The following is a 20,507-nucleotide window of genomic DNA, read 5'->3' as shown; positions in this document are numbered from 1 at the left end:
TGGCTCATGGTTTCTCCTCCTGCTAGTATGATGAATGAGGTATTTAAATGAGGTATTTAAATTGCATTATTAAACATCCTTTAAGAAAATATTCCAGAAGGAAAGGCCTTGGGAATCTGCAGACACACGTATCTTATGTTACCACAGCTCAAAACATTTAAAATACCTTGTTGGAAACTGACAAGAGAGAGAGTTTTAATATCACAAATGAAATCAGTTCATTTTCTAATTGTATCTTATTTTTAACCAAAAGAATTATTACCCTAGGTTGAGTGCTGCTCCATTCACTAGACATGGGCTTTTAATTATTTAACAGTATTTCCAAAAAACAAATTTAGTCTCAAAATATGAAAACCTACAGTCACTGATGATAGGCCATAAGAAGGAAAAAACAAAACAAAACATACTGCCTAATAAATACCAGCAATGAATAAAACCAGAAAATTTGTAAAAAGAAAAAAAAAGAAAGAAAGAAAAAGAAAATCAATAAAAGTATGATTCAAGGAAATTTACATTAAGATTGGAATTTCCAGTAAAGGTTTCCAAACATTTTATTACATAGTACATAGGATTTAGTACATAGGATTCTAAAGTCGCTTTGAAATACTTTTCAGTGCTATTGTTTGTGACTTTAGGATTTTTAAATTATTTTATTTTTAAGTGACTATAGGTCCACAAGCAATTATATAAGAAATAATACAGACTGGCTCTATATAGTCTTTACTCCATTCACTGTAATAGTAATAACTTTCAAAACAATAATACAATGTAATAACCAGGATATTAATATTGGTACTGTCAAGATGCAGAACATTTCCATTACCACAAGGATCCGTCATGTTGAGGGGTTAGAGCCACACCCACTTCCCTCCTTCCATAACCCAAGATGGCAAGTAAACAGAATCATGCAGTATCTAATCTTTTGTGACTGGGTATTTTTTTTTTTTCCCAATTTTGGCAGTTCCTGGTAGTTGAGGACAGTTCTTTGGGGAAAGCTGATGTGAATGTTAGCAGCCCTCACTCCCAGCAGCTAGAAGAGAGATGTACTTGCTTTGTAAATAGACAAGCAAAACAGCATCTCCCCCTGTCACAACTAGAACAACTCGGGAAATGGAAGACATCAGGTTTAAGTCGCTTATCAAATTCCTACTACTGGTAAGTGGAGGACCTCCTCTTTGTAGCCTAACAGACTCTCATCTAGATCCAGAGTCCAGGGCCTGGATATCATAACCACCATGATATCCCAACTCATCACCAGTATAGTGGCATTGAGGTCCATCATCAACAGCAACAAAATAACACAAATGATTTCCAAAGAAAGTAAAACACATTTTTATAAGCGCAGAGTATTAGGATTTTATCATTGCTTTAACAAATCACCAAAACCTTAATGTCTTGACAATATAAATTTATGGTCATGTAGTTCTGCAGGTCAAAAGGTTAGTGTGGATCTCACTGGGCTGAGATTAAGGTGTCAACAAAGTTACATTCCTTGCCAGGGGAGGAAGTTACATAAATACAGCCTGATTTGACAAAAAGCACGATTTTGGTTAAAGAACTGGATTTGGGCCTCACTCTTATGACTGTGAGATTGAATTAATATTTCTAGTGCTATCTTCAAATAGAGGGCCGTAAGCAATCTCCACCAGGCTCACAAAAAACAAAACCAAACCACGCCTTACTGTTTGATAGAAAATTATGTTTTATAAATGTAAACACTTGACACAGAAGTATGCTCTGTGATTAACCCGGAATATCAAAAGACTCTGTAAAGCAGAATCTAGGGGCTTTTCAGGCAGTAATTTAAGTTACAATTCTTCACATCTCATTTTGTCAATATAATGTCAAGAGATTTTGACAGTTGTTTATACATAAGTATGGCATCCCTCTCTCTTCTGTTAGTCTAGAAACTGTCAATAAAATAACAGATATATCCATGAAAGACCCATCAGCACATGAAATCCAATATTCAGTATATGATTTATTCAATTTTTCATTATAAACAATAGAAATTAGAGAATTGAGCATATGAGATATTTCCACTGAAATCATTTGCATCTAAAAGCCTCACAGATAAAGTATGAATAATGATCCTGTGTCTGTTTTCTCCTGTGAGCCATTATGATCACGGTGGAAGTGACACTAAGAGACATTTCCATTGAATCTTTGCCTATTGAGAAAAAGCCTTAATGGTACTAGGATGTTTCTACCTTTTAACAACTGAGTATATTATTAAGTCATTGAAATGCACCCTATTAGCATCTCCTTCTCTAAATTTTGCACTATTCCCCTCTTCACAGTAAACTATTACTATTCATTCTTGGTATTCTTTTATACATGAGGCAGGGATTCATAGAGCTGTCACTTAAACATAGTGAAAGACTATTCAATGAAACAAGTTCGAAGTACAAAGTGCAAAACAGCTTGCTTCCTACAAAATGTCATGGACAAATAAAAATAATGGCATAACATAAATTATATAATTATGCCAAAATAGACATATGATACAAATAGTAAATGATCAAGTATAAATTTTGCTATAATGTAACTAAATGACTAGGCAGAAAGAGTGGGAAGAGATGTGATCTGGCTCTGAAAAGAAAAAGCCAGTGTCCTGAATCAATCCCATGCTAGAATATGAATTTGGAAGGATCTTCATCCAATCTTCTCTTAAGACATTTAAACAACACTTAAAGGATATTTCAGAATTGAAAAGAAGAAAGAAAATGAAAATAGACATGAGCAATTGTCAAAGAAAAAGTAAAAAACAATTTCAAGCAACAATAACAAGAAAAAACTGCATTTCCATGAATATGATATAGCATAAAACAAAAAACTAGTACACATTGTGGCATTTGTCATAAAAATAACTAATTACATGTAAAATAGTTTTAACACAATATCTACTCGATTGTAAGAGGTTAAAATTTTAGTAATTATTTAATGAAACCAACTGACTGGGTTTCTTAAAATGTCAACCCCTAGATCTATAAACCTAATGTGTCATTTTCCTTCCTTTTACTAAAAAAAAAAAAAAAAAAAAACTAATAACACCAGTGGTTGCGCCCTCTTTCCTGCCTTGGAAAGGCATAACTACTTTATTCCCTAGCCCTAACCCTAATCCCTAGCTCGAACCCTTGCTCTAACCATCTTTTTCCTGCATAATCAATCACTCATGTCCTATTGGATTCTTGGCATCATGAGAGACATGATCTCCTAATGCCCCATCTAAAAATATATACTATAAAACTCATACCTCTAGAGAGCAACAGTTTGGAATGACTTGTCCAATTACTTTATACCACTCGATCTTACAGTAAATCAAAACCTGCTACTAGCATGCTTCTCAATCAATTAGGTACGTTCTTCATGCACAAGCCTTTCAACAGACTTCAGCCTTCTTGTCATAGAGTTTGATGTCATACTGATTCTGCAGCACATTTTTTTATCATTAATTCTGAAGTCTCCAGCCTACCTCTTCAGAACTCCCAATAATCCTCTTACAGGAGAAGTCTAAATTCAGGACAGGGATATAGGTCCCCAAATAGAATTTATAGCCCCTTTGGCTAGACTGGTAAAATCAGGAACAAAGGAAATCCTGAGGACTCTGGGAGCCTAGTACAGTCTAGAAGGCTGTCATTCTCTAGGCGTAAATAGGTAATAACCAAGGGTTTATGGTGTAGTAAGGTACCTGCTAAATTCTGAAACTCTCACCTATGTAGTTTCCTCAGGTTCGGGGGAGGGAAATCAGTACATCACAAGGAAAACACGCAAAGTTTTGTATTTTTAAAGTTAGTAACTCTGCTCCAACATGAGAAAATTAATCTTTGTTTTTATGAACCTCTCTTTAGAAAAGAAGCTGTTACCTTGGAGATTTATGATTTCTGTAAGATAATTGAGTGGGAAAAAAATGATGCTCAGAGGACAAGAGCTTAAAAATTACTTTTTTTTACTTGGAATAATCACCCTGTAAGTATAAAAGGTAAAAATGCTAAAGTGAAATTTTCAGTGGTAAAAATATTAAAAGGAATATTTCATTTTGAAACTTCTTTTTTAAAGATTAAAGTATAATTTACATAATATAAAATGCAACTATTGTAAATGCACACAGTACACAGTACAATGATTTTCAGGAGATTCATAGCGCGTGCAATGAGCATCATTGTTCAGCTTCATTTTCATCACACCCAAACACGTCTGATGCCCGAGATTAGTGGTCAGGCAATGAAGGGGCAAAGATTATGCTCAATCACTTTAGCCCATAATGCTTGCCTCTGGAGACTGAGCTCTGTGTGTGTGTGTGTGTGTGTGTGTGTGTGTGTATGTTGGGAAGCTCATTCAAAGTTTGGGAAATTTTAGTATCTGCCTCAGACTTTACTGTCCGGTTTCTCTGGCCCCTCACCCCACATTTACATAGTTCCCCGGTTAGCCATGGACCTACAGAAGGTTTATCTAGTCCTGATAAGGATCCTTCAGCTCCAGGATCTCCTCATTAAATTTATGTCTAGTCCTCTAGTTGCTTCAAATGGTACAGCAATCTCAAACTAGTTGAGCCATAGTTCTCCATTGTTTCCTACTGAATTTGGTACTTTAAATGAAATTTTCACTAGACACAGGTGTTCCTCCATTCCAAACCATGTCAGCTCTCACAAAAAGCAAATCTACTAGTACTCATGGTCAACCTGCCCTGATAAGATTGCCTTATTGGCAGAGATGTGAAGCTGATCCAGGCAAGAGGACGGCGCTCCCATTGCTCTTACCTGGTTTATGAATAAACACTTCTCAATTTGTTCCTAGCCTTTGGTCAACTTGCAAAACCCTGAAATGGTTGTTTGTAACAATCTGTCCAGCTTTGCACTTGTTTTTGTGAGAGAGGTTTGCCAACTTCTTTTCTTTTAATTAATTAATTTATTTATTTGACAGAGATCACAAGTAGGCAGAGGGGTGGGGGGAAACAGGCTCCCCACTGAGCAGAGAGCCCAAAGTGGGGCTCGATTCCAGGACCCTGAGACCATGACCTGATCCAGAGGCAGAGGCCTAACCCACTGAGCCACCCAGGCACCCCTGTTTGCCAACTTCTTAAGTCCTTCATAAATCCCCCAAATTTCTTCTTTTAAGAAACTGAGATTATACATGTAATCTTATATAAAGTATGAATGTATAACCTAAAATATAAAAAGGCATAAATAATGAGTAACTCCAGGATAACTAATGGTGCTCATGCATTCTATATTACTATAGCCACGTGAGTTTAAAAATATATTTATCAGTTTCTATACAGCAGATATGACTTTAAGGAAGAGACAGGACTGAGCCAACTGAGATAAAAGGAAAAATTCACCTTATTTTTCCAAATTTGAAAATCATCTGAAATAATGTATTTTCCTTATAGTGTTACTTTAGGAAATGGATGGCAAGACCTTACTGAATAGTGAGACTGAGCCCACGTCCCACAAGTCAGTTCTTAAGTAACTGTAACCAATCTTCTATTCCCTGGGCAAAAGTCTGGAGGATTACTCTTCTCTAGAGCAATTGAGCAGTCTCAAATAAATGTCATACAAACTCTGATATTTTAGCCTCTCCGTAAAGTGGTCAGATCACCTATAGAATACAGTTATGCTGGGGGGCCGGGGGACGGTTTCCATCAGCATCTCAATACTTAGTTTAAAATATTCAGTTTTAAATGCTACATTAAATTAACAAATGGAGAAAAAGAGTAACAGGTAATTAAAGTCTCTAAGCAAACAACTGAAAAAAACAAAATAAGAAACTAAAGGGGAAAAAAAAGCACAAACCAACCAACCAAAAAAACTAACTGAAAATATGTGAGTATAATATTAGAACAGAAGAGAACTATAAATTCAATAATCATAATTACTAACCGTGCAGAACTAGAAGAATTCATTATACACATGCCAGTAGAACAGAAAGTTCCAGCTATTCTATAAGAGCCTACACAGGCCCTTGAAGAGGGAGCATTACCAAACCAAGCTTATTCCTGCTAATCAGACTACTGTTAAAACAAGGTGTGCTGTTAGTCTTGATAGTGGCTGACTCATCACGTTCCCTCCATCTCCCTCAGTTCCAGCTATTAGGAGGCCCTTTTGATTTTTTCCTCATCATATTCTGTATTCCATTTTCCCTCTTTTGTTTTTTTTCTCTTCCTGTTTTTTTGTAGTTATTTTAGCCAAGAGGAAGATGCAAATTGATATTAATAGAATCAAAGGGACAGTCTTCTTTGCACTAATATACTTCTCACTGAACTACATACCATCTGAGGTTTTGAGATCTTTTTGTGATTTTGTTGCAATCTTTGCCACTCAGTACAAATCAAAATAGGTCAATATGATGTGCTGGTCTATTTGCTTGAGATGTCAGCATTAATTTTTTGAGGTATATTTTGCCTTAATAGAGTTGACTATGCTTATTCGTACTATATCTTAGGAGTTTCACTATGGTAGTATCGAACATATTACTTGAGTTCTCTGTACACCAAAACACACTGTTGCAGCTACAACATTGCCAATCACAGAATAGCTAATAAAATAGGAATGAGCAAGCATATTTCAGAGTTGATATAATGTAATTTAACTCATAAATTAAAACAGAATGTAGTAACCAAAAAGATACTACTATTAAGTTTAAAATTTATTTTCATACATATTAAGTGACAACACTAGTTAATGTCATCTCATCAAATAAAAGATCCGATAACAAAGTTATTATTCTCCTCTGAAAAATTAACAAAGTAGATGCAAAAAGTTTGAGTGAAGCACAAGTGTGCAGAGAGGTGAAAATAGCAGATATGGGACAAGCAGGTTTTCTGAAGTCAATTCCATATTCTTTCTACCACATGCCACTACTTCCCCCATTTGGATACAAACTATAAAATTATGCATATTCATATAAACACACAGTGATGCATAAACAAAACACCAGCTATATTGAGGAACTAATTTTCATGTATTCAGCAGGTTCATATATTCATTAGAGATTAATGTTAACTCTTAGCAATGGCAGAAAAGACTTTTCCTGGTCTCTTATCTGGAAAAGTTCATTAATACTGAGATTTTTAACACCTCACACTTCATGTACCAATGCAGTGATTTATCTGCTTTCTATACCCGATACATAAAGCACTCTAAACGCTACTGGGTTTAAAATTTACATAAGGTTACATACATCAAAATGTTTTAAAATGTAATTTAATTGTTGCTACAATATAATTAATTAGTTCACTAATAAGTTTATACTTTCCTTCCTTTCTACAATTTCTTATTAAGTCCTTCCCTGAATTGACAATTTTAGCTTTCCTTCTAATTAACTTTGACATCCTTTCCTTACTCAAAACAATGCATTCCTTGAATATCTATACAGATATCTGTGTAGCAGGGAATAAGTAGGAAAATAAAAAGATCTGAGCTTTTCAGTCTATCTCTGACAGTGGCATCCTTGAGATCATGCTAACTTCAGCCCAGCTGTGCCCCTTAGGTTCCTCCACTTCTAGGTAACAGGAACAGCAAGGTCATGTGGCACCTACAATACTCTAGTCCCACCCACCACTGAACTCTCCATTCACAGGGAGCCCCACTGGTCTCAGCACGTATAACAAAGGGAAACTTTCTGATCCTTTTGTCGTTTTTAATTTACGTATTTTTTTCTCTGTTGGGGTAAAGCTTCAGACCTATTTGATTATTACTCATTTTCACTTCTAAATATCATATTGTGGTCAAGGATTGGTATTTCTTAGATGCTCCATCTTTGCCTTCTTTGGCTGACTTTCAAGAGCAGATCATATACAGTCTCAGGATAAATTTCTTCTGCTACTTCAAATAAACTGCCAGCAAATGGCTACTTTGGCCCTTAACTTTACCAATAACATCTTAGCAGAAAATTGCTTGCTGAAAGGAAAACGCACTTGGACATTGCTTTTGAGTTGCATTAACATCGTTTAAACTCTTAAAATTTTTTCTTGCCAGCATCTTCTTGCCAACAAACAACTATAACTCTAAATGCCTTTTCCCTCCAGTTTATCTTTTTTTTTTCTTTTATGGCAGTCCAATACCTTTTTATGGGTTTTTCTTTCTTTTTCAAGACTTTTCCAAATTCTTCAGAAGACTATAGTTCAAATTGTCTGTTAGCATTGTTTTAGAAATCAAGATAAAGGAATCAGAAGGACCAAGACTCCAAACCCTTGTTAAGCAATCTTTTTCATTTACTTAAATTAGAAATCTCTTTGAACATTCATACAAATGTATTGTTTATGTATAGAAAATACACTAGGGAGCATAGAAAATATGCAGTAATAAAACTGTCCATCACTTTAGAATCAAATTAATAACACAGAATTTCTGAAACTCAAATAATACTTTGATTTCTAGCTTCAACATGTCCGTCACTGAAACAAAATCTGTTGAGAGTCAGAATACAAAATTCTAGATCTATATTTTAATGATAGATCTATATTTATGACATACTATATTTGACTAGGCAAGACTAATGCCTTCAGAATCAACCTCTTAAAAGAGAGCAAAGGGACTATAAATTCAGAATAAAAGCAAAGGTGGGTGACAATAAGTCAAATATTATAATGATCTATTATTGAATGAAAACTTTTCATGGCTTCTTTCTAAATTCCTAAAAGTTTTAGACCTGAGAGAAATTTCAGGAAAAGGAGTATTATTTTTTAGTTAAATCAGGAAGAGCCTTATGTGTTCTTTTCTTTGCATTTGAAGATATTTTTCAACATATCTTTTTCTTTATTCAAAACATAAAATTCATAAAAAGTGGCTATGAATCCACGCCAGCACGTGGATTTTTTTTGTTGTTGTTACATAAATTAACCCACTTATTATAGGCTAGCATGTTTCAAATGGTGGCACTTCTACTGCTCTTTCAACTCCTTCAGTCTGATGGCAGACTTTACTGTGACAGCAGAAGTGGTGTTGTAGGTCCAGGCGCCACAATGCCAGATCCCCACAGCTCATCTTTTCATCTTGGTTTTGCCACAAAAGGAGCAAGTGTACTTGGCGTGCTGGCTTATCTTGAGTTCAGAATCTTTTGTACCTAAAAACAACAAAGCTGGAGTACTGTTTTAACAAGATTTTCTCTGGTTTGTTACCTGTCTTTTGAAAGGAAGGGACAGGTACCTTCTGGAGTCAAAGCAAGGCCATGTTGCCACACAGTCCCTTGATTAAAGATGAAGAGTGAGTAAATAAGTCAAACTGGATACAAGCGCTGGATAATTGGATTTGGGGTCAAATACCCAGCTTCAAATCCTAACATCCTTAGTTATAGGTACTGGAAATGTTACTTACTCTTCTGAACTGATTCAGATTAAAGAGAGATAGTATGGACAGAATGTTATGACAAATGAAATAATGATATAAAATATTTTAACCTATATTTTTATTTTTTAATTTTGAATTTTTTAATTCAAGTGTAGCCTGTGAAGACCAGAAATAAGGTAGCAAATTCACCTACCATATTTCTCCTGGTATGTTAGTTTCTTTTGCTATACTGAATATGGAAAAGCAGATGATCAGAAGAAGACTTAAGGCAGTGGCACTCTGTTGTGGCTAACGCCACTGTAATCTCCCATCTCAGCTTTACCACACACTGTCTAACTTTAGACTGATGATATATTATCAAAGCTTTAGTTTCCCCATTTGTAAGATAAGCATAATAATAGCCCCTGTGGTTAACAGACCTAGGATGACCATTTTTTATCCAACACGCACTTGAGATTGCAAGGGCAGAGCATCCTGTTGGGCTCCAAAAGAAGACTATGATGCCTGGCATCAAGGAGCCTATATTTCCACATGGAAACAGCAGATCTACCCATAAATCAAGGTTTGTAAGAGGTAGTGGAGATGGCTAAGTAGAAGACGGGAAATGGAAGGTGACAAATGGGTGCCCAAAGAGGGTTTCTAATAATAGAAGAACACAGAAATGGGTCACCTTGAGGAGAGAAGAGACTACTGGAGTCATACAACTCCCCTTTCTTGTGTCTTTAACCCGAAGGTCTCAATCTGGAAGCCCTTGGGCCAATTCTAACTCCTAGATTTGGGTGCCCCCCCAATACTATTTTATAGTCATTTCACATAAACATTCAGATTTGTGGCTTCTATTGAAAAATAGGAAGATTTGGCATCTCAAGGCACCTGGGTGGCTCCGTCAGTCAGTGCCTGACTCTGGATATTGGCTCAGTTCATGATCTCAGAGTCCTGAGATAGACCCTTGCAGTTGGGCTGCACGTTCAGCAGGGAGCCTGCTTCTCTCCTTTTCCCTCTACCCTCCCCCTGCTTGGGATCTCTCTCTCTCTCTTTCACAGAAATAAATCTTTAAAAAAAAAAAAAAGATTTGGCATCTCTGTCTTTTGACATGGGGACATCATCTGACGTGGTATGATTATGACATTTTTAGACGTTCTTTTTGCACAGTGCTGTTTTACACACACAGACTTTATTAAATGCTGCTCAGACCCCACTGAAGATCTTTCATTACAAAACGTGTCCACACAACTACAAGACATTAGGATGATACTCTGATAACAAAATATGTGAGAAATACCTGACCAAGGAAAAACATACGATACTTCTCCAGAATCAACATTTTTTTTAGAACTCTCCAGAGGAAGCCTACTGCATTTCCTTTTAGTAAAGCCAGGCAGTGATAGTGCTCTCCGTGTCACCACATTGTGGGACTCAAAGTCTTCTCTGGGTCAACAGGGATGGAATGCAGGTCAGGTTGGGAGGACTGGAAAGGCGCTGCCCTCAGCCTTTGGGGCAAAGAGGAGGAACGAAGGGGAAGGCAGGCTGAGTGTTCCTTCACCTATGCTGTCTTGCCCCATTGGTGCTCATCCCTCTGGAGAGTGCCAGATGAAGGGGGCATATATGTGAGGAATAATTTGAAGAATTTGGTTAACTTTCTCAGCTTTATTTATATGTTGTGCTTTATAAGGCCTAGAGATTTCAGTGTTTACTCAAATTCCAGAGTATGGTAATTTCTCTAATGAAGAAAGGCTTTATCACAGGTAATTTCCCCATCATATTTCTGGGAGAGAGAAAGGGAAGGGTAAGGACTACACCTTAGTTTTATTTTAGGAAATATTCTTTTTCTTAGGATGTAAGTAAGGCTTGTAGCAATGTCAAAAGCACATTATAAAAGGGGAAGATATACAGAGTGGACTACTATATCTGTGTCTAACACAACCCAAAAAGAAAAAAAAAAAAAGAATTCAAATCATAATTCTTGTCACTCCCATAATCATCTCCCTCTTATCAGAGATGATAAAGTTCATTCATTTCTGTGAAATGATACAATAAAGCAACGATTAGACAAAGGTTACAATATACTATGGTCTGCTTTCATAGCAAAAAGCTAAGTTTAGTCCATAATTTTTTTTTCATTTATAGCCCAAAAAATGGCCTTTTAAATATATTATACTATAGAGAGGTTTGTTTCATAATTTTTACATATTTCAAAAAAAGCATACAAAGCTGCCTCTCCAACGTATATGGTAGGCTTTTTCTCATTTGTCACTTGTATTGGTAAGAATACTGCACATGTTCTGCTTTTCCAGAGCTTTCTTTAGCTTTAGTTCCTCTGCTTTTATTAGAACTTGTTTATGTTCTGCTTTCAGTAGCAATGCAAAGCCACTGATAACACTTCCTATCATTTCAAGGAGTTCCACACCATGGAAATGTCCTGTTTCATATATAAACCTGAGGAAAATATTGTTTGTTTTCTGATGAATGTTTTTTTTTTAAAGATTTTATGTATTTATTTGATAGACAGAGATCACAAGTAGGCAGAGAGGCAGGCAGAGAGAATGGGGGGAAGCAGGATCCCTGCTGAGGAAGGAGCCTGATGCAGCGGGGCTGGATCCCAGGACCCCGGGATCATGACCTGAGCCAAAGGCAGAGGCTTTAACCTACTGAGCCACCCCCTAATGAATGTACTTAATCCAAGAAGTTTCCCATATATCTGATGCAGAACATCTTTTTGTGCTGTTTTCGACCACCATCCCCCATCTGCCCACCCTAACACACAGAAGGAACCTGATGGGTGCTGGCATCACTGAGGGACAGGAAGGGAGTTGAATGGAGCAGGTGGAAGCTTGTGCTGCTCCCCTAATCTCAAGTATCACAATGTGTTGCTCCAGGCACATCCAGGATCCTGCAGAAAAACTCCAAAAGCTCATTCAAAATGATCTAGGAAGGAAGGAGTAAATTTTACAAGGTTCATAATTTTCTAAGAGCTCGGGGTGGAGGGGCTATGCTTTTGTTTTAATGTAAGCTCATTTATAAGGACTTCATTAATTTTTACTCTGTAAAATTATCTGGAAAAAAGTATTTTCAGACTCTTGCAGGAGCTCGAGTAATTATCATAAAAGACAATCTGGCATCTCCTTTTTAATGCGTTTGCCAACTGCCATGCTCTAGATCTTCATTCTCACCTACTACCAAAACAGCCTCTTGCCTCTTTCCATGTTCTCCTCGCTCAATCTGTCCCACACACCAGTGCCAGAGCTCCATCCTCAAACAGATCAAAGTGAGAAGCCAGGTGGGCCATTTCATTCCTCTGTATTTTGCCTGGTTTTGGAGACAGCAGAGAGAGTTTAATATGGACTCGCATATATCTTTGTTTCTGAATCCTTTAAATCAAGATGTTATAAGTAATTTCAGTATAGGAGTTCCAAAATAAAAGTTCAAATGTCACATTTTATATATTGTATTGCTTTTGTTGCCAATTTCCTTTCAGTTCAGAGCAACGGGGTTTAAATCTGTCTGCATGATCATATCACTGGGGGAGCATTACAAAAACACAATGCGTGGGTCCTATCCTAGACAGATTGTCTTTTAGGGATTGAGGTCCTAAAAAATTATTATTTTCCTAGAATGATACCATGGCTATTCTAACATGAAGAGAAGCTGAAAACCACTGGTTTAGTATTCTATTATTATATTTGGGAGAAAATATTTTATTTACTTTAAAATGCATTGTCAAAACAAGATAGAGTCAGGGATATGCCTTAGAGGAGAAAGGGAGAGAGAGGCTTGGGATGGCCAATCAGCTCAGAAAGTTATAAAGTAACCATTGCTTTCTGTCTTCCAAAAACAATCTTTTTTCCTACTCTTAGCTACTTATCTCCTACTCTTAGCTACTTCCTAATTTTGACGGTAGGAAGAAGGACGACTTAGCTCGTTGTGAAATTTAGAAATGGTCTGCTGTATCCATGTCGCCTCAGCTCTTTGGGGCTCTTTCTTTCAGATATACTTGCCCTGAAACTGAGCGGCTTCTCTTCTCACTCGGGAGTCAGTACAGTAAGAATACCTGACTTGAGGCCCAAGACAGGATCCGAGATTATCAAACAAGTTCCAGGGCCTCGGCAATGGCGATCAAGATAGGGCATGAGTCTTCCTGGAAACTTCCCTGAAGCTAGGTGGAGACTATGCATAGTTAGCTCTCCCCTCTGCATCAGAGAATGTGATAGGGGGTGGAGGACACAGTTAGAAAAGCCTTAGGTTATTTTCTATTTCAATGCTAATGATTTTTAACTCTGAGTCCTGTGTAGGATTCATTATTAATAAATAAAGGGTTCTAATGCCTTTTGAAATCCCAGTAGAAATATTCTCTCAGGGAAACGTATTGGAAGGAGGGAAGGAAAGAAGGAAGAAAGGGAAGAAGAAAAGGAGAGAGAAAGAAAGGGAACAAGGAAAGGAAGAAGGGAAGGAGCAAAATAAGTTCTTGGGCCATGGGGTCCCTGTCTTTATCATTCCCCTCCTCCATATGATTCAATAATCTTTACAGAACTTAGCACAACTGAGTTGTGAGTAAATCTGAAACATATGGCACTTAAATTATCATCAAAACCTTCAACCACTTTAAAAATTAAGTGTGGGGACACCTGGGTGGCTCAGTGGGTTAAAGCCTTTGCCTTCAGCTCGGGTCATGATCCCACAGTCCTGGGATGGAGCCCGGCATCAGGCTCTCTGTTCGGCGGGGAGCCTGCTTCCTCCTCTCTCTCTGCCTGCGTCTCTGCCTACTTGTGATCTCTGTCTGTCAAATGAATAAATAAAATCTTTAAAAAAAAAATTAAGTGTGGAAGGATCTATCACAATGCCTTTATTAGTCTTTCCATAAAGTTTAAACATAATGCATTTTTAAAAAATCAGATGAGTTCCCTATCTATAAACGGATTCTCTTTTCCAAAAGAAGTTCCTATGTAAAAACAAACTTAACTATTACAAACTTTTATCAAAGGTCTCCAAAGCTTTTAACCAGGACCTAGGTTAAAATTTGGAAAAATCAACCTTTCTTCTGAATCTATAGTCCAAGTGAAGTTGGTGCCATGATAGATCTTTTCTTGATTTGTTAAGCAGTTATTCCTCAAAAATGTATATAATTAAAAATAAACCCTTGTAACAGTGAATATGGAGAATTGGTATGTGCGCACACCTACACACACACACGCACACATCACTGTGGAGCTGAAATAGACAATACTTCAAATACTTTGCTAGGAACAACGTGTTTGGATCTGAAAATTAATAAAGGGGAATTGCACTAAAATGGAATAGGGAGGCTAGAAGGGGGGCTAGAAGGGGGAGCACAGTACCCCTCAACATGAATTATAGGAAGAACTGCCCATTACAGCCCCCAATGGAAGAATCATCAGCAGGAAAGGATCAATTTCAGGCCCCAAAGGGGAAAGATAGACATTGCATTTCCTACAAGAGACTACTGCTACTCACCCAGTGAGTAATCCTCATGGACATGTGCTTTTCCCCACCAGACTTTTATTCAAAAGAACTGCTCCCAACTTCCTCCTTCTTTCCCAGAAAATAACTTTCCTCTCCTTTGTCTGTTGGGCTGGACTATGGCTTTGCCATAACTTGCATGTCCCAAAATACAATCTTCTGTTATTCCTAAATAAATCCATTTTTGCTTGGAAAAGAACTTGAATTTTTAAAGTTCACAAATCCATTTCCTGAGTTTAGTAAGTATAAGCTACCATTCACTCTTCTCTTTAATTCTGCCTGCCACTGACTTCATAGATGACCCTGGAAGAAGGATTTAACTTTCTTTCATTCAGTTTTCCTTATATTTAAAAATAAGACTTACAAACATTTCTGGCATCACAGAGGAATTTCTATTGCATTTGAGAGTAGTTTAACTATCAATGAAAATGGTCTCTACACTGAAATTTCATTTGTGTTAAAACGAAAATGTAGAGTGGACTTACTGTAATTCCCTACCAAAATTAATTTTAGAATAATAATCGGTGAAAATAGTTGAAAACACTCAGTATTATACAACTATACACTACCTTTATACGTATGCTTTACTTTCGATGGAGAATTAAGCCCTTTTTTTCTTTGTGAAATATGTTTCTCTAGATCCTCCACATTACATTGGGGCATACTATACATTATGCTTGCTTGAAATTTTTACCAGTCAGCATTCTGTTTTGACATAATGGACTAAAGCACAGATGAAATTTATTGTGCTCTTTGAGGCTGTCTGGTTGTGTACTGGTTCCTTAAAATTAGTCATATCCTTCAAAATTTCAAGTACAAACATTAATGCAGAACCTGATTTATGATAATCATAATATGGTGAAGCCTATGGTCTCACAGGTTTACATTTACAGATTAAAATTATAAGAGAATTATCCCTCAGTCAAGGTATTTGGACCCACTACTTGGTGAATTACTTATTGTTTTCTCAATTACACATGGCCATGTTATACATACACAATTGAAGCTAGTGGTTCTTAAATATTACTGTGTAATAAAAAAAAAATTAGAAACCTCTAAAACTGCAGATTTGTGAATACCAACTCTCTGCAATTTTACTTAACATGCATGGACTAGGCCCTAGCAATATGCCTTTCGGCAATCATCCTTAGGTTTTTATTTTTTTATTATTTTTTGTTTTTTTAAGATTTTATTTATTTGACAAAGAGAGACACAGAGGGTGGGGGAACACAAGCAGGGGGAGTGGGAGAGGGGGAAGCAGGCTTCCTGCAGAAGAGAGAGCCCGATGTGGGGCTCGATCCCAAGACCCCGGGATCATGACCTGAGCCGAAGGGAGACGCTTAACGAATGAGCCACCCAGGCTCCCCCCTTTCTTTAGAATTTTTTTTAATTTTTTTTTTCAGTGTTCTAAGAGTCATTGTTTATACCACACCCAGTGCTCCATGCAATACCTGCCCTCCTCAATACCCACAACCAGGCTCACCCAATCCCCTACCCCCCTTCCCCTCCAAAACTCTTTGTTTCTCAGAGACCACAGTCTCTAGTGCTTCCTCTCCTCCTCCTCCGATTTCCCCCAACTCACTTCTCCTCTCCTTCTCCCAATGTCCTCCGTGTTATTCCTTAGATTTTTAAAGCAGTTATATCATGTCTCACAACCTGAGAAATATTGCTCTAAACTACACTAAAAATTACCAGTGAAAATTATTGGCCTGAGAAAAAATTTCCATTAAAATAACTTAAATGCCAATGATTAATTAGAAAATCAGCTATATTATCAAATAGTGATGTGGTTATGTAAAATCCGCTAACTTTTTCATTCATCTTTAATTGTGACCATCTGATCTTTCAGTTCATCACGTATTCACACCTGAAACTGACCTCCATCTCCTAGTTGTGTTTAGAATAGTCCTCTATAAATGACCTTTCATTAGGGTAACCCACAGCTCTGGGGCTTCATATCGACTTGTCAAATCCCTCAAACTTCTCAATGCTGCCACCTTCATTTACTCAGGTAAAGGATTCTATCCTGTGATTTTCTTACTGCTGGTTCCTAGAATAATTCTCATAGGTGTTCCTTTCATTAAAAATCAATAGGGTCTATGAGAAACAAACTGAGGTTTTTGGAGGGGAGAGGGGTCGGGGGTTGGGAGGGCTGGTGGTGGGTATTAAGGAGGGCATGTATTGCATGGAGCACTAGATATGGTGCATAAATGATGAATCTTGGAACACTGAAAAAAATAAAATTAAATTAAAAAAAAAAAGGATAATCTCCCAACTTGCCTAATTTAAAAAAAAAAAAAAAAGTCAATAGGGTCATCAGTCTAGCATGAGCAGATTGGGATTCCCAAAATTTGCTATGATTCCTCCAGGTTGTCTTCATTCAGCTAAATTCAGAGATTTTGTTAATAGTACTTTCTTTTTCATCTCAAAACACTTGGAAAATGGAAACTCTTTTTCTAGAAATCCAGCTCCCAGCTATTAATATCTACCTGGTCAGTCTGCTAAACCTTTTACCCTTTTGTTGCTTTTTCTGCAAATGAAGGCCTATATTTTTCTACTCTGATCATAAAGAAGTGATATGCATTCCCAAATCTTACTCACAGCATAGTTTCCCCCTCAAAAGGAAATTAGAGAATAATACTACAGTAACCTTAAAAGAGTCAAACATGTTTTATAAATATTCCATTAAGCATATTTTTAGAATTTTTATAAATACTAGATTATGGCTGAACATACTTTTTTCTGTGAAACACTCATTTTTAGATATTTAAAATCATCTTATAGCATTAAGAATAATGGAGAAGTTTGTCATTGAAACCTCTGAATGTTCTACACTATGTGGCTCTGGCACTGGAAATATGAATGAAAAGAATAACTTCTTTACAATAAGGGAGATACACAGCACCTTTGTATGAGTATAAATCTAATCTGGTTCAATTGTGAAAGTGAGGTCACAGTTTGCCACTGGCTTCAATGGAAAATAAGACTGATGACTTCCAATGTAGGCTTCATTTTCAACAAGAAGTATAAATTTGTTCAAGATTTTTAAGTCTAGAATTATGGTCAGATTATTCATTATTAATCAAGGTTATAATAGCCTCTTTCTATTTACAACTCTTTTACGTTATGGTTTAGACAGCTGTTCCAAAGCATAAGTTAAATAAAATTGTGACTTTTCATAAAATATTCTTCAGATTAAATCTCTGACTTACATGAGGCTACTTACCATCTACATTAATTCTGGAGCAATGTGTTTCAGACTGTTTGTTTATTACGTCGTGTCTTTCTATGCTAAAATGAAATATTCTCCTTCAGACATTTACGGAAAAGGGAAAAAAAAAACAGATTAAAAACTGCTAAGTTACAAAAAGATGTCATAAACAACAAAACATAAATATATTGGAAGACAATTAGAATAGCAAAACAGCTCTCACAATAGAAAATGGTATTTTGGGGGTGCCTGGGTGGCTCAGTGGGTTAAAGCCTCTGCCTTCCGCTCAGGTCATGATCCCGGGGTCCTGTGATCGAGCCCCACATCAGGCTCTTTGTTGAGCAAGGAGCAGGCTTCCTCCTCTCTCTCTGCCTGCTCTCTGCCTACCTGGGATCGAGCCCTGCATTGGGCTCTCTGCTCAGTAGGGAGACTGTTTCCCTACTCCTCTGCCTGCCTCTCTGCCTACTTGTGATCTCTGTCAAATAAATAAATAAAATCTTTAAAAAAATGGTATTTTGTACAAAAGGAAGAAGGGTAACTATGGCTTTGCAAAACTCCCTTTTATAAGAAAAGTGGTAAAATCAGAAACCTCTATCTGAAAGTTGCTTTCATTTATTGAATGAAAGAAGTATTAAAAGTGTTTCAAATCATATACAGAAAAAATATCCTGAGAAGCTTAAAAACCCATGTGTAATGGGAAAAAATTGAGTTACCTTAACTGAATTCAGCCAAATGAAACCAAATTCTTAACTCCTATTGGAAAATGTTGGGTGTATAAACCCTTTTTTTTCCTGTTTTATGAATCTTGAAAATCGTACTCAAAATCAATACTAAAATGTATGATGATGATCACTGTTTCATATTTACTTTTTATGCATGAACTGGTTCAGTCTTACTGAGCCTAAAGATGACTGAATGATTTTAAATATGAAATTTGATATTTTTTAAAAGCACCAATTGGGGGGCCTGGGTGGCTCAGTGGGTTAAAGCCTCTGCCTTCGGCTCAGGTCATGATCCCAGAGTCCTGGGATCAAGCCCCGAATGGGGCTCTCTGCTCGGCAGGGAGCCGTCTTCCTTTCCTCTCTCTCTGCCTGCCTCTCTGCCTGCTTATGATCTCTGTCAAAAAAATAAATAAAATCTTTATGAAAAAAAAAGCACCAGTCAACGTCCTAATACTGAAATACAAGACATTTGTAATTATATGATGAATCAAAGCACAAAAAACTAGCTTCAATAGGAAAAGATGGAGTACATTAAAAATAATTTGGAAAAAAAATAGCTAAATAATATTCAAAGTGACTTTAAACATGCATATTCTCCCCCTGCATAGCCATAGCCTAATTCTCTTGCTGACAGGAATCTGCTCCTGAGATCTGGAACCTGAACTGCTCTCAGGACATGGATGGTACCCCCTCCCCCACCATCAGTACCTTCTCAGTACTGTGATAGAAAGTCACCTCATTGAGAACTGAGTCTGTGCCTGCCACAGGAGGGATCCTTCTTTATGCCGTGGTCAAAAAATGGAAGATACCCACTATTACAGATATTATCTCTGTTTTACAACTTCAGAAACTAAGGACTGAAGAGGTGAAGTATGTTGTCTGAGGTCAGAAGCTGGCTGGGCGAACAACCAAATCTTGAACCAGACTAAGAGACCAAACCACGGCACCATTCCATTAAAGCAATGTATTATTAACACTGCCTTTTCTTATTACTATTCTTTTCCATTTACAAAATGCTCTCATGTACAGGTCTGTGAGTTAGCCATTATTTCACTGAAACAATGAGCTTCAGAAGCGTAGGCAGCTTGCCAAGGGTTGTCTGACTGGCAAGTACAGCCACCTGACTGCGGACCCGTGCTCCTTCACTAGAGATTCACTGCTCAGATGCACACGACCTCCCATTCCAGACTGTCCTTCACATTCTGTCACAGCTAGCAAGTGCTCAGCCTGAGATGTCACCCAGTGTAATCTCCCTAAACCCCTAGCTTACTACTCAATGTATTACTTTCATAACAGTAAAGAGCACCACACTGTATAATAGAATAATAAAAGGTAAAGACACAGATTTTCCATGCATATTACCTATTTTTTGCTAAAGAAGGATATTACTACTTACCTAGAGAAGATAAAATCTTGAAGAAACATTTTTTTCTTTTCAGACTGTTTGTTTATTACGTCGTGTCTTTCTATGCTAAAATGAAATATTCTCCTTCAGACAGCAGTCCTTCCACAATAAGCACAATTATTCCTCTTTTTTGTTGTTGACTTTGAAATACAGAGAGTCTATTTATATGAACACTCGCTGCATGATGCAAAATTTAAAACTGCATGCAAACACTAAACGAATACATATCAAACTCTATGTATTTGTTTAACAAAATTCCTTCTGTTAAAAAAGTTTGTATGTCAACTACATTTATTTGCTTTTTTAACTTTTTCTCTTATTTATTTACTTAGCAAATGTCTCTTCTCTCCCTCTTAAAGAAATTTTTCTCTTTTTACTTGAATTTGCTCTCACGTGACTTCATA

This window comes from Lutra lutra, chromosome 1 (genome assembly GCF_902655055.1).
Source record: "Lutra lutra chromosome 1, mLutLut1.2, whole genome shotgun sequence".
Lineage (NCBI taxonomy): Eukaryota > Metazoa > Chordata > Mammalia > Carnivora > Mustelidae > Lutra > Lutra lutra.
The sequence above is the reverse complement of the archived record's forward strand: the minus strand, read 5'-3'. Positions refer to the sequence as shown.